The sequence below is a fragment of the Carcharodon carcharias genome, chromosome 1 (genome assembly GCF_017639515.1).
Source record: "Carcharodon carcharias isolate sCarCar2 chromosome 1, sCarCar2.pri, whole genome shotgun sequence".
Classification (NCBI taxonomy): domain Eukaryota; kingdom Metazoa; phylum Chordata; class Chondrichthyes; order Lamniformes; family Lamnidae; genus Carcharodon; species Carcharodon carcharias.
The window spans coordinates 55,350,897-55,366,633 of NC_054467.1; the positions used below are offsets into that span (position 1 = coordinate 55,350,897).

Sequence of the window (15,737 nt, forward strand, 5' to 3'; positions counted from 1 at the left end):
CCTCCTGAGATCCCCATCATCATGGCAGTCTCCAGAAAATTTGATTCACTCCACATGACATCACAAAACGGCTGAAGGTACTGGATACAGCAAAGGCTTTAAGGCCAGGCAACATCCCACTGTAGTACTGAAGATTCGTGTTCCAGAACAGTCCTAGCCAAACTGTTCCAGTACAGCTACAACACTGGCATCTACCCAACAATGTGGAAAATTGCCCAGATATGTCCTGTACACAAAAAGTGGGACAAATCTAATCTGACCAATTACCCCCCATCACCAGTCTACTCTCAATCATCAACAAAGTGATAGAAGATGTTATTGACGGTGCTATCATGCAGCATTTACTCAGCAACCACCAGCTCACCAATGCTCAGTTTGGGTTCCACTAGGACCACTCAGCCCCTGACCTCAATACTGCCTTTGTCTAACCAGAAGTCAGGTAAGAGTAACATCAAGGTAGCATTTCACCAAGTGTGGCACCAAGGGGCCCGAAAAAACTGAAGTCAATGGAAATCACGGGGAAAACTCTCCACTAGTTGGAGTCACACTTAGCATAAAAGAAGAGGGTTGTGCTTGTGGAAGACAAACCATCTCAGACTCAGGACATTGCTGCAGGAGTTACTCAGGGTAGTGCCCTAAGCATAACCATCTTCAACTGCTTCATTAATAACTCTCCCTCCAACATAAGGTCAGAAGTGGTGATGTTTGATTATTATTGTATGGTGTTTAGTAACATCACAACTACTCAAATAATGAAACATTCCATGCCTGCATGCAGCAAGACCTGGACAACCTTCAGGCTTAGGCTAATAAGTGGCAAGTACCATACACAATGCCAGGCAATGATCATCTACAAGAAAGAGTCTAACCATCCTACCATGACCTTCAATGGCCATACCATAGCTGAATCCTCCACTATCAATATACTACTGACCAAAAATTTAACTGGACCAACTTGTTGTTGTGACAACAAGAGCAGGTCAGAGTCTGGGAACTCTGCAGCGAGTAACTCACCACCTGAATTCCCAAATTCTGTCCACCATCTACAAGCCAGGAATGTGATGGGATGCTTTCCAATTGCCTGAATGAGTGCATCTCCAACAATGTTCAAGAACCTGGACGTCATCCAGAACAAAGCAGCTCACTTGATCAACACCCCATCCTCCACAAAAAACATTCACTCCTTCCACCACAGCACACAGTGGCAGAGTTATGTACCATCTACAAAATGCACAGCAGCAACTTGCCAAGGCTCCTTTGACAGCACCTTCTAAACAAGTGACCTCTACCGCCTAGGAGAACAAGGGCAACAGGCACATGGGAACATCACCACCTGTAAGTTCCCCTCCAAGCCACACAACAGCCTGACTTGGAAATATATCAATGCTCCTTCACTGTCGCTGGGTCAAAATCCTGGAACTCCCTCCCTAATAGCACTGTGGGTGTACCTACACCACATAGACTGCAATGGTTCAAGAAGGCAGCTCAACACCACCTTCTCAAGGGCAGTTAAGGATGGGCAAAAAATGCTGGCCTTGCCTACGATGCTCACATTCGTATAAGAATGAATAACAAAAAAAACTGAACTGAAAATATATTTAATCATAAATGCCTAGATAGGACTACAGAAAAGTAAACAACCATACTGATTATGGAGCAGTACAAAGGGTTTTCTTTGAAATTATAACCTTCTAAAAAAAAAATCACTTTCAAATTTAACACAAGTCCCTTGAATTTTAATTAACATTACCAGTTGGTATCTAAAATTTATACATCAACAGCAAACCATGAAACAAACTGTAAAGTGTTACTCAAATCAGTGGTATCCCTGAATCTGAGATTTCCTGACAGAAAAATCAGCAGAAGTGATGACTCTGATGCATAATCATTTGGCAAGCTATCCTAGTATATCAAATTGATTATTTTTTTCATGTTTTTCAATAAGCCAGTTTGTCTATGAAAGGGCATTCAGAATAAATAAGATTACTGCAGATTTTCCATGATTAAACATATGGAAGAAGTAACATTATTTTTCAACAAAGCATTATTTAGTGGCAATTTACCAACACTTAATGGAACACTATCCTTTTGAAAAAGCATTTTCCATTTTATTTCACAACACACAGTACGATGACATAAATCACACTGAGCTGCATCACATCACTTTGGTTAGTGAAAGTATCGTGATGAAATTATGTAAGGCTGTTGTGACTCCTCCCTCCAAAACCAGCTTCTTAAAAATTCCAATAAATAAAAGTATCAAAGTCACATGATCTATGTGATCTTTCCTTATACAAGCGTGGTTTCAAAATGTTCCAGGGAATGACAAATAAGAGCTGATTTCCTAAGTTTGTGCTGTCACCAGAGATTCTGGATGCACATGTCAGGAAATTGGAGTACACTTTCTCACACTTGTGTTAAATTTGAAAGTAATTATTTTAGAAGGTTATAATTTCAAAGAGAATTCTTTATACTGCTCTATAATTAATTTCTGTTCATTGACCTTAATGGACAGGAAATTGACAGCAGGATGCTCACACTTGATATGTGTGGGCAGCACAGGAGATTCCTGGTGAATGCAGAAAATCAGTCCTTTTGGCTGAAATATCAAAAGTATTCAATGCAATGAAGTATTTTCTTAATCGCTACAGAACGATTCCATCATGATAAAACAACATTCTTGACAATGCCCACAACAATTAAGTTGGCACTAATAGTAAATAAGTACATGGAATTCACAGCTTTGAAAAAAAAATACATGAAAGGAAATGTTCTTGACATGTGGAATACGTTTTTTTAATGATTTTTCTTTCCTGTCAGATAAAAATATGGAGATGCTGGAAATCTGAAAAAAACCCCACAAAATGTTGTGTATTCACAGCAGATTGAACAACATCAACAAAGAGAAAAGACGGGTTCTATGTTTTATGTGTGGGCCTTGTGAAAGAACTGAAAACTGGAATGAGGTTGAAGAGGATGCATCAGGGAAAGTGAAAAATCAGAAACTGATTTTCAAGGCCATTATTCTTTGTGTGCATCAATTCATGAATAGTAAAGACAGGCTGAAAATTGTTGACCTGTAATTTGGTTCTCCATCCAACATATTTGAAGTGCATTTCAGGAGTTTTATTAAAATATGGATGGTTATAACCTACAGAAAGAGCCAGTTAGCTCAGTTGACTAGATGGCCAGCATGTGGTTCAGAATAATGCTAATGATGTGTGCTCAATTCTTGGTCCAGCTGAGGTGGGCTTGAGACCTGTATCCTGGCCCTAACTCAGAGTTTGCAATGGCAAACCACTACTGACAAAAAAAACACTGCCAAGAAGATGACTCAGCATCAGCAGATAATGAGCCAAGGACCTACCTTCAGGCACAGCACAACGAATGAAATGACTAACTGGGATATCAATTTGAAATGATCATGCATTCATAACATCCATTCATAATTATTGACAACTAGATGTTCAGGATCCTAAGGGACAGAGGAATAGACGTATGTGCCTTTAAAGAAAATGTTAAGGTTAAAGTCAAAATCTCTAGGCTATTTTAACCTGTTTTTCTTTTTTGTTTTTGTTTATTTTCTGCATTATTACTGGCATCTAAGGTTTTGCCAATGACAATCTACCTATCTGATGTATTTGAAAGAAGAACACCCAATGGAAGGATGCTGAGAAGGTTAGGCTGCATTGGAGGTTCATAGACACCCATACAGCTAGATCTTCATGCAGAGATAATAAACCTCACTTTGGTAGTGCATGTGATAGCTGCTATTTCCAAGAGAGGCTGAAACAACAGAATCAATTGCACCATTATATTACGAACTTTCAGTTAATACTTTTAAATTAGACACAGTCGATTAAAATGGCTGCTGAAAATCATGTGACCTTTGGCATTTTGAGATTCAGACAGTCTTAAGTCTCAAGTGAAAACCTAATTGAATATTGACAGTCACAACCATACAGGGAATTCACACATCCATTTGCTTAAGGATGGAACAACACAAAAGGACTACAGAATTCCAGCCAACCTGACTGTCTGTTTCACTCTGGACAAAAACTCAATGTAAGATGGATGCAAATGGATTCTATCAATGTTCCATTGTATTTCGATGACTTCCTTCATCCAAACTAGGCTGGGTGAATCTCAAATATCAAATGACAACACAGGATAATTTGAATCAACTTACACACTACCCTTTGGTTCAAAAAAGGACTTTGAACTTATGGAAGTCACATGATGAGGGAACTATTTTGTTGTCTGCTTTAAAACCAGATGCTTGCAGTCAGAGAGTTTGACCAAAAGCCATCGAACTAGATGCAAGCCAGCAAGCAGCCAAGGTAATTAACAGAAATACCTTGAAAATGGGAGACCCTGCCCATCAGAAGGACTCCCCAACCTTTTCCACTTAAAGTTCACTAGAAACCAACCTTGTAGGGATTCTAATACATGAAACCTCAGCCTGCTGAGAATCACATGCTTTACAAGACCTCTGCTTCACCTTTAAAGCATCAACTGCATCTAAGAAACTGCAGGTCTGCTACAAAAGAGACTGAGATACTTATAAGCTGTAACAGTATATTACCATTATCTGTATCAAATCTTTGTGTGTGAGAGAGTGTGTTGTGAGACAGGTGAGTGTAAAATTCCATTAAATCCAGGGTATGTGTGCGATAATAAATATCCTTCAATATTATTAAACTAACCAAAAGCTTGCTGCTGGAATTCTTAATTGGGAGACTTACTCTGAGGGTCATAAAACACAAACCTCTTACATACAAACATATTGATCATAGATAGTAAAAGAAAATGCATAAATTCTGTCCAATTAGAATGAATGAATGCCTGATTAATTGTGACATTAGATGGCTCCTCACTTGCATCCCAATCATATATGACATGCTTTCAGTGGCACTGGTTCGTCTTAAATGTGCAAGTGCAGCATATGCAAATCTCCTGCTTCATCTTTAAATCTCAATATTAGATAGAATGGGAGGTTTCAACTAAAAGGCAGAATTTTCAGTTCAGCAGGCTTGGGATTGGTCAGGAAATGGGCTGCCACATACGATCGGCCCCCAAATGTGATTTCACACTGGTGGGCCAATTAAGGCCCACTCGGTGTGAAATGTGGCTCCTGATTGGTCGGGAAGGGAGGGGCGGGGGCCTGTCGGCCGCTGGGTTGCCATTGGACCCAGCAGCCAGTTTTAAAACGGCACTGGCAGCACCTAACATGATGCAGTTGAGCAAAGCTGGAGATGCCAGGCAGGAGGGCAGGTCAGGTGGGCACAGAGACCCCCCATTTTTCGGATGAATGTCTTGCAGTCCTCCTGGAGGAGCTGGCTGCCAGGAGGGACACTCTTGACCCAAAAGATGGGAGGAGGAGGCCACCACATCTCACAAAGAGGGCATGGGAGGAGGTTGCAGTGCAGGTTAGCAGCCATGGCATAGTGCGGCCCACATGGATGCAGTGCTGGAAGAGGTTCAATGACCTGCTGAACTCAGTACTGTGCTGGCATTGTTCATTGTGCAGAAGTGTTAATTATTCCCCCCCCACCCCAATGGACCTCAGGGACCTAGAGTCTGAGTGCCTGAGTGTCAATGATGCTGCAGCTGGCCAAGGGGGTGAGCCCTGGCTGCTTGGACTGAGGGCCATGTGACTCGAGGGCCGTGACTCGGATGTGCCGAGCAAGGTGTTCCTCAGCTGGGGTTGGCCAGGCTGCAATGGTGCTGCAGGTAGAGAGTGGACTAATCAATGCTCCTCTGTCCTTTGAGGAGAAGACGAGCCATAACCAATCAGAGCGGTCATGCACAGGCGGAGGCCCGCCCAACATACTGCTGCTCACCAGATTCGAGTCCTAGAGCTAGAGAGCCAACGTGCTCCACGTGCAACTGGACGTAGGGAGGTGAGGGTGCCAGACAAAGGTAAGAGTGCAGTGCACAGAAGTGAGAGCTTCAGATTGTGTAACTATTCTAGTCTACTCTCTACATTGATGAGAGCCTCAAACCTGGAGTCCCCATTGATCATTGAAAGATGATGGCACCGTGATGAAGATCTCGATTGTCTCACCAGGGCGCCTGGAATGCACAGTGACAGTGTGATGACCTTAACTAATCACATGTCCTTGGCCTCCCTTAGATTCACCAGCACGCACTCGTTCTTTGGACCCCAAATGGCCCAGTGGCTTCATTTGCACCTGCATCCCACCCTCTCTCTGAACCAGGCACCAGAGGGATACCAGCACCTCGGTGGCCATTAGATTGGCAGCAAGAATATCAGTGTACATTGGTGAGGGACACTTCACACTTGCTTGAGGAGCAGGCGGAGGCAAAGAGTGCCTAGGGCGCGTGCAGTCGGAGGACTGCTGGGGACAAGACAATGCTGAATCGAAGGCGGATGATGAGCCTCTGGACTCGTCCATTAGGTAGCAGATGCTGGATGTCCAGCGGGATGTGCAGGAGGATCTGGTGGAGATCCATGAAGGTCTATGTGCCATGGTCTCCGTTGTGCAGGAGTCCATGCGAAGCATGAGCACTGCATTGACCCTCATGACTGAACACACTGCCTCCCCCATTGAGAGGGTGGTGACTCTCATGGAGAGGCAGCTCCAGGGACAGAATCAGGGGTGCCTGGGGTTGCACTCGGACCTGCAAGCCCTCACACAGGTAATGACCTCAGGTGGACAGTGCCAGTGAGGGAGATGGTTGAGGCACCCAGCATCCCATCCATCAATGGCAGGCAGGAGGTCCAGAGTGACCTCACTTTGGCACACGACCTCCTTGTCATCTCTGCGGGTTCCTCTCAAGACGCTCTGGATGATGACAGCAGCTCCTCTGCTCTTCCGCTATTGACCGTGGCATCTAGTGAGGCTGCGATGTCTGGGGAGATGCCAGCTATGGCACTGGCCACTCCCTTCCAGACAGGGCTAGCACAGGCTCCACTGGCCAGAGGACGACCCCCAAGGTCATCAAAGCCAACAAAACAGCAGTCATCAGGCTGTCTCCAATGCCGGTGCCAGCGAGGTGGGGGCACCAAGACGTAGCACTCGGAAACGTAAGTTAAAGACACCATGAGCACAAGAGGGACAGTTCACGGGTGATTTTCTGTTCATTTATGTTTGGTTTATATGTCTGCTGGTGTAGACATCAACATCAGTGATGATAATGTCATTATGCAATCAATGTGGCAATAACATTAAATTTGCTTTTGTTCTGATGGCCTGACGATGCATCACCTTTTATTTTTCTGGTGCAGGGTACGCCAGTATGTAATGCTGGACCTGAGTGGCTCGATACTTTATTGCACAGACATTGAGTGAACTTTGGGTTCAAATGAAAGGGTCATTTCAGATATCCGGGATGGAGGTGGCAGCCCTGGCACGAGGTGGAAGCAGATTTTTGGTAGCCTTGATGAATAAGCATGGGATCAAGGTGTCCCTGTCTCCCTGGGGATTACTGATGTCTGCCTCCACACCCTCAGCATTCTCCTCACCGTGCTCCTCTTCTGACTCACTACTAGATTCATCATCTGTGGCCTGTGCAGCTGCGTCAAGGTCCTCTTCCTCCAGTGGAGTCACCCGTGCCAGTGCCAGGTTATGGAGAGCGCAGAATACAACACTACCAGTGACACCAGCTATTGGGTGGTGGTGGTATTGTCGTTCTAGGCGTTGGAAGCGAATATTGAGAAGACCTATGGTCCTCTTTGTGGAGGCATGACTTCTATTGTAACGCTGCTCTGCCTCTGTTCTTGGATGGCAGAGAGGTGTCATAAGCCATCTTTTCAACGGATAACCCTTGTCACCCAGTAGCCATCCATCCAGTCGAACTGGAGCACTAAAGAGCCTCGGCATCTGGGGGTGTCTCAGGATCTAAGTGTTATGAGTGCTGCCAGGGTACCTTACACAGACTTTTTGAACCTGCATCCTGCGATCACACACTATCTGCACGTTCATGGAGGGGAAATCCTTCCTGTTGACGAAGGTACCCGCCTGACCTGCTGGCGCTTTGATGGCCACAGGTGTGCAGTCAATGGCACCCTGGACACGGGGGAACCCAGCAATCGCTGCAAAGCCTCTGGCTTACTCAGCTTGGCTGCCCTCGTCCATACGGTAAAGAATAAAGGTCGCTACCCACCTGAATAGAGCTTTTGTCACCAGCTTGACACAACTGTGGACAGCTGATTGGGAAAGTCCACACAGATCCCCCACCGAGCCCTGGAAAGAGCCGGAGGCATACAGATTGAGGGCCACTGTAACATTCAGAGCCACTGGCATGGGGTGTCCACCCACACAGTTAAAGCCGATCTCAGGCCCAATCATCTGACAAATGGAGGTCATTGAGAGGCGAGCCTCCTTCAGCATTGCACCTCAGACATAATGAGGTAGCTGTATCACAACCTGTAAAACCTGACAGCAGGATAGTGGCATCTTCTGCGGCCCCTTCCACCTTAGGCTACCTGTTGGCCTTGCGCCCGCACTTCTTCTCCCACAGGTCCCTCCCCTGGAAGCTGTACTGGGACACCTGGCCTCCTCTCCCTTCTGCCCCTCTCTTCCTCCTCAGACGAGGTGCCTCCAGCAGAGACCACAATCCCCGTTACCAGGGTAAGGGAAGGCTGTCTGACACCTGGAAGGGTCCACATGGTCTGAATCCTCTGGGGCCCTTGCAGACACCAATAAGTCCTGAAATGAAGCCTGGAAATGCTAAGAATGAAGCCCTGAACTGAGATGAGACTGCCAAGTATCAATAGGCAACCAGCAGCAAACTATCTCCTAAACTTCTCACTACTCACACTGGCAGTGCTGCTGACCCTTTTTATCCCGCACTTGGATGAGGTTTAGCAAATTGTTGGCTGCCCGCTTGCCCATTTTGCCCATGCGATGAGCACGAAATCATACGGGCAACTTAAAATATAACTTAATTGGCTTCTAATGGCTTAAATTGGACTTGTAATTGATGGCGGATGCGGCTCCGATTCCTGCGTGAGCCCAATGACCAAAATATCGCGTGAGTGTGCAATGACGTCGGGATGCTTGCCAGACCTCATCACGCATCATTTTATGCTCAAATGGGTCGGGCGTGTGCCAGCCCACTCAGCAGAAAGTTCTGCCCGATGTTACATTTAACACTGAAGGGTCCAAGACTGTCTCTCCCCTTCCATTGCACAAAGATAATGATGGTCTTATATTGCAGTGGGCTTCTCAAGCATAGGTCTCATGGCCCCGTTGCAAACCATATGTAAATCTGCTAGGATTCATTGAAACCAGCCTTACCAAAAACAGGTCTTAGTGAGTCTGCACAGTTATGATTTGGCATACAGCCAGTTGTGTGAGCAGCCTATTTGGGAGTCTGGCATCACTAGCATTGATCTTGCAGGCATAAAAGTGCCTTAGTACACTGGTATCACAGTTTTACAGTGGTAGACAAGACTTCATAGTTGCAAATTTTACCCCCTTTTTGCTGTGTTACAGTGAAAGTATTTTACTACATATGAAGGACATCTCCCAATAAGCCGCATTAATATCAATCAAAAGAGTGACATCAGATATTTAAATGGTTTTGCCTTTCCTCTTTGCTTAGAGAAATTCAACTAACTTGGTAAATCACCAAACAACAACTTTAGGTTACTACGTATAAATAATAATATTTAGTCATCATCCATTGTCTATGGTAAAATGACATTAGAAGCTAACCGGTATACCTCAACTTTGTAATTATTTCAATTCATATATATGTATAGGTTTTGTTCTTGCATTTAAAATAAATTTGCTCATTCGGGGTAACTTTCCAACTTCATATTCCTGACAGAGACCCTGACTGAAAATACAAAGTTGGCAAATTACTCCTATTGTATTTAATCAATTAGATTAATCAGCAAAAAAAAGGTCTTCATAGCCATCAGCACATAATACGCAACATAGAACAGTAAATCATGTTTGTTCTATCCATTATGAACTTTTGATTGTGACATACACTATGTATATTAGTAATACAAAACAGATCATCAAGATTATGGATTTTAATTATTTAAACATATGAGCAGCCTATATAACACATAGAACAGTGACTTTACAATTCTTAAAATTCTTTAACCAAGCTTTCCATCTTCTTAACAAAAACAGAATTACCTGGAAAAACTCAGCAGGTCTGGCAGCATCAGCGGAGAAGAAAAGAGTTGACGTTTCAAGTCCTCATGACCCTTCAGCAGAACTCAGAACTCTATCTCTTTCCATCTTCTTCTTGTGTGGTTCAGTGTCAAATTTTGAATTTGATGTAACAATCCAGAGAAGCACCTTTGGGTGTTTTGTTATATTAAAGGCATTATGTAAATACAAGTTTTGTTGTCAGGTAGATTACCACTCCGGGTGGTAATCTGCTGAGGTGGACCAGCTGCCATTTATAGGGCCTGCCTAAGACTGGAACAAAAATCAAGCAGGTTCTATGAAAGGTATGTGGTGAAGACAAAAATCTACCTCAGTAATCTGAGGATGGAAGATTAAAATTAGAAAATGTACAGCAATCCAACTATTTTTTGTCAATATGAAAAATGTATTAAAATTTAAACGACAGAAAGCAAAGATAGAACACGCCAGCAACTCCTTACATATCTTGACACACAGGAATCTGATCATCTGCCTTTCTTCTTAATTCACTGATGTTATTTGTTAAATCTGGAGAATAAGGGATTGATAAACTCTATCCAGTATTTGGTATATGCAGATTGAAGCTGCTCTCTACTGCAAGCACCAGAGGATTGTGTAGGCTTGCAGCATTGATGCAGCACTCAGGAAGAGTTGCTAAAAGTCAGCTGCAAGACCATGACATGCTTTGTCTTTGCTAGATTAAAATGGAATGAGCTTTAAATAACAAAATATGTGTTTGTGCTTATTAGAGAGAAAAATTTTTGAAATTCACGGAGCAGTGTTTTAGTTTTCTTGAACAGCATCCACACACCAAAGTCAACCTTTTAAATACATTTTTAAATGCCTACAAACCTTTAGTTTTACCACTTTTTAACTGATAAATTTACAAATTGTTTTGGGTGGTGAATAATGAACAAAAAAAAGTCCTCCTGAATGAGAGAAAAAACTCTGAAATATTCTCAAAAAACAGCTTGGAGATTCATGTCTTTGCATCTGTGACATCATGCTGTGTACAGTACTGAGGTCACTGACATGATGAGCATGCTCGTGAACTAATCTTTGGTAGGAAAAGAAATAAATGCCATGAACTTTGGGTTTTACTTAAGAAGATTAGAATCACTTCAGGAAATGATTGTTAGATCTGCAGAATAAGGGAATGATAAACTCTATCCGGTATTCGGTATACACAGATTGCAGCTGCTCTCTACTGCAAGGATCAAGCCATTGTTTCCAGGACTGCCACTGACCTCATCTCCTCTGGAGATCATCTTCCCACAGCTTCCAACCTGATAGTCGTCCAACCTCGGACGACCTGCTTCTACCTCCTACCCAAAATCCACAAACAGAACTGTCCCGGTAGACCGATCGTGTCAGCTTGCTCCTGCCCCACGGAACTCATTTCTCGTTATCTTGACTCCCTTCTCTCTCCCCTTGTCCAGTCCCTTCCCACCTACATCCGTGATTCCTCTGACACCTTACACCACATCAACAATTTCTAGTTCCCTGGCCTCAACCGCTTCCTCTTCACCATGGACGTCCAATCCCTCTACACCTCCGTCCCCCACCAGGATGGTCTGAGGGCCCTTAGCTTCTTCCTCGAACAGAGGCCCGAACAATCCCCATCCACCACTACTCTCCTCCGTCTGGCTGAACTTGTTCTCACACTGAACAATTTCTCCTTCAACTCCTCTCATTTCCTCCAAATAAAAGGTGTGGCTATAGGTACCCACATGGGCCTCAGCTATGCCTGTCTCTTTATGGGGTATGTGGAACATTGCTTGTTCCAGTCCTACTCCGGCCCTCTTCCACAACTCTTGCTCCGGTACATCGATGATTACTTCAGTGCCGCTTCATGCTCTCGTCAGGACTTGGAAAAATTTATTAATTTTGCTTCCAATCTCCACCCCTCCAACATTTTCACATGGTCCATCTCTGACACTTCCCTTCCCTGACCTCTCTGTCTCAATCTCTGGTGATAGACTGTCCACCAATATCCATTACAAGCCTACCGACTCCCACAGCTACCTCGACTACAGCTCCTCACACCCTGTTTCCTGTAAGGACTCCATTCCATTCTCTCAGTTCCTTCGCCTCCGTTGCATCTGTTCTGTGATGCTACCTTCAAAAACAATTCCTCTGACATGTCCTCCTTCTTCCTTAACCGAGGTTTTCCACCCACGGTCGTTGACAGGGCCCTCAACCGTGTCCGGCCCATCTCCCGTGCATCTGCCCTCACGCCTTCCCCTCCCTCCCAGAAACATGATAGGGTCCCCCTTGTCCTCACTTATCACCCCACCAGCCTCCGCATTCAAAGAACCATCCTCCGCCATTTCCGCCAACTCCAGCATGATGCCACCACCAAACACATCTTCCCTTCACCCCCCCAGCAGCATTCTGTAGGGATTGTTCCCTCCGGGACACCCTGGTCCACTCCTCCATCACCCCCTACTCCTCAACCCCCAACTATGGCACCTTCCCATGCCCACACAAAAGATGTAATAACTGCCCCTTCACTTCCTCTCTCCTCACCGTCCAAGGACCCAAACACTCGTTTCAAGTGAAACAGCATTTCACTTGCATTTCCCCCAACTTAGTCTACTGCATTCGTTGCTCCCAATGTGGTCTCCTCTACATTGGAGAGGCCAAACGTAAACTGGGTGACCGCTTTGCAGAACACCTGTGGTCTGTCCGCAAGAATGACCCAAACCTCCATGTCGCTTGCCATTTTAACACTCCACCCTGCTCTCTTGCCCACGTGTCTGTCCTTGGCTTGCTGCATTGTTCCAGTGAAGCCCAACGCAAACTAGAGGAACAGCACCTCATCTTCCGACTAGGCACTTTACAGCCTTCCGGACTGAATATTGAATTCAACAACTTTAGGTCTTGAACTCCCTCCTCCATCCCCACCCCCTTTTTGTTTCTTCCCCCTTCCTTTTGTTTTTTCGAATAATTTATATAGATTTTTGTTTTCCCACCTATTTCCATTATTTTTAAATCTTTTATGCCCTGCTAGCCTTTCCACCCCACCCCCACTAGAGCTGTGCCTTGAGTGCCCTGCCATCCATTCTTAATTAGCACATTCGTTTAGATAATATCACCAAAATCAACACCTCTGTGTTCTTTTGTCTGTGACATCTTCTGATTATCTGCTCCTATCACTGCTTGCTTGTCCCTACAACCAACCCAGCACCCCCCCCAACTTCTCTCCTCCACCCCCCACCAACTTTAGACCAGCTTATATTTCACTCCTTTCCTAAGATTCACTCAGTTCTGCTGAAGGGTCATGAGGACTCGAAACGTCAACTCTTTTCTTCTCCACCAATGCTGCCAGACCTGCTGAGTTTTTCCAGGTAATTCTGTTTTTGTTTTGGATTTCCAGCATCCGCAGTTTTTTGTTTTTATCTCTAATGATTGTGAGCTCTATGACCAATAATCTCTTTGGTTTTTCTGCCAATCAGCCAGCATAATTTTGATGTTATATTGTTGAAAATCCCTTTTTATACAGTAATTGCTGCTGTTTCAATTCCAGTTAGATATGGAGTAAGGACATCAATGCAGTGTGACAGATAGCACAATGATAATCCCCAAAATAATTAAGTTCATCATTCTTACTTTGGTTCAGATTATATACCAAGGCATTGTTTATTAAAGCAACATTGCAGCTGCTCCCCTGTACATAAAATCCATTTTTAAAAAATATCCTACCATCATTATGGCAGCTAAGTTGTTGAAAGCGCAACAATAAAAATGAAGCCACTAAATTCCATGGGGTTTCTACTGGTTCTTCACCAAAACATCACTGGGAGCCTGGCTGCATCTCAAACATAATCTTCACCATTCTGGTTGTTCCCTAGCTGCCTTTTAAGAGACTGAGCATGCATCCAGAAAATGAAGGGTTGTGAAGGCTCCAGGGTCTCCAGCTTAGTCTAAGGTTCCCATTTTTGAGGCTCACTGGGGACTCCATATAGTCGGGGTCACTGAAAACATTGACCAAGTTGAGGAGTACTGGCTTCCATATAGGCACACATCGGGACCAAGGGCTAGGCCTGGCAAGCAACTTGTACCCTAAAGAAGAACAAAAAACCTTTTAAAAAACCTAACAAAAACAGAATTACCTGGAAAAACTCAGCAAGTCTGGTAGTATCGGCGGAGAAGAAAAGAGTTGACGTTTCCAGTCCTCATGACCCTTCAACAGAACACAATTCAGTTCTGTTGAAGGGTCACGAGGAATCGAAACGTCAACTCTTTTCTTCTCCGCTGATGCTGCCAGACTTGCTGAGTTTTTCCAGGTAATTCTGTTTTTGTTTTGGATTTCCAGCATCCGCAGTTTTTTGTTTTTATCTTTTTAAAAAACCTTGCTTGTTTAATGCATTGCCAAGATCAGACTGGGGTGTGGTGGGTAGTGGCTGGGGGTTTGAGTGTTGTGGTCTCTTATGGCCTGCTGCCACCATATATGTGGAGGGTCTCGATGCAGACCTCTATGCTATCTATGCTAAGCAAGATATTGAGACTGGTGAGGGTTCTGATCAAACACAGTTACATGAAGTTTAATGGGGGTGAGTCCAGAACTCGGGGCCACTGTTTTAAAATTAAGGGTCGCTTTTTTAGGACAGAGATGAGGAGAAATTTTTTTCTCTCAGAGGGTTGTGCAACTTTGGAACTCTCTGCCTCAGAAGGTGGTGGAGGCGAGGTCCTTGAAAATTTTTAAGGCAGAGATAGATAGATTTGTGTTAGGCATGTTTAACATGGAATAACATTGCACTACACAGAGCTGTTATCAAAAACGAGGACTTGGAATGCAAGAAAAGATTATTAGTAGGTGTTACGAAAGTTGGGTCAGAGAGGTGTTTTCAAGAGGTTCTTAAAAAAGAGGAGAGGGGATGGAGTGGTGGTGGGGCTTAGGAAAGGAATTCCAGGTGTTGCTGCCAATGAAGAGGAAAAGGGAGCTGCATGAGCAGCTACTGTTAGAGGAATGGAGACTTCATAATGTGTTTTGGTGAAAGAAATAAGTGCAGAAGGAGGAAAGGCCAGGAAGTGATTTAAACACAAGAGTTTGAATTTGAAACTTGAGGCATTGCGGGACTGGGGCCAACGTAGGTCAATGAAGATCGGATTGACGGATGAGCGATATGTGACGAAGAATGGGATACAGGCGGCAGATGGGTGGATAACTGAAGCCTAGCCAGCAGAACGTCTGGGGGATTAAGTAAGAAACTGATGATGAGCCCCATAAAAATAATAAACACGAATCATATAAACAATTGTGCTGTATTTTTAATTTGACTATACTTAAAAAAGTATATGTTTTCTTGTGCTTAATGATGGACAGAAAATAATTCTGAATTTACTTCCCTTTTGTGTGGATCTAATTTTTTCACATTGATTTTTCCTAGGTCTTTGCACTAAATTGACAAAAAAAATTGATTTTAAAGACCCTTACAAATAATATATGAATACTCCAATTTTGCCTTCTTGCATCCGTGACTTTCTTCACTCCACCATGGGTGGCTGTGCCTTCAGCAGCCAAGGCCCTTTGCTCTGGAATTTCCTTCCCGACCCTCCCAACTTTCCTATAACTCTTCTCCTTTAAATTATTCCTGA

At 44.0% G+C, this 15,737-nt stretch overlaps 1 protein-coding gene across 1 annotated transcript in view; it reads right to left on the reverse strand.

Moving 5' to 3' along the window:
• fstl5 (follistatin-like 5) overlaps positions 1-15,737 on the reverse strand; it is a 1,008,072-nt gene that overhangs the window by 744,483 nt on the left and 247,852 nt on the right. The window lies entirely within an intron of this gene.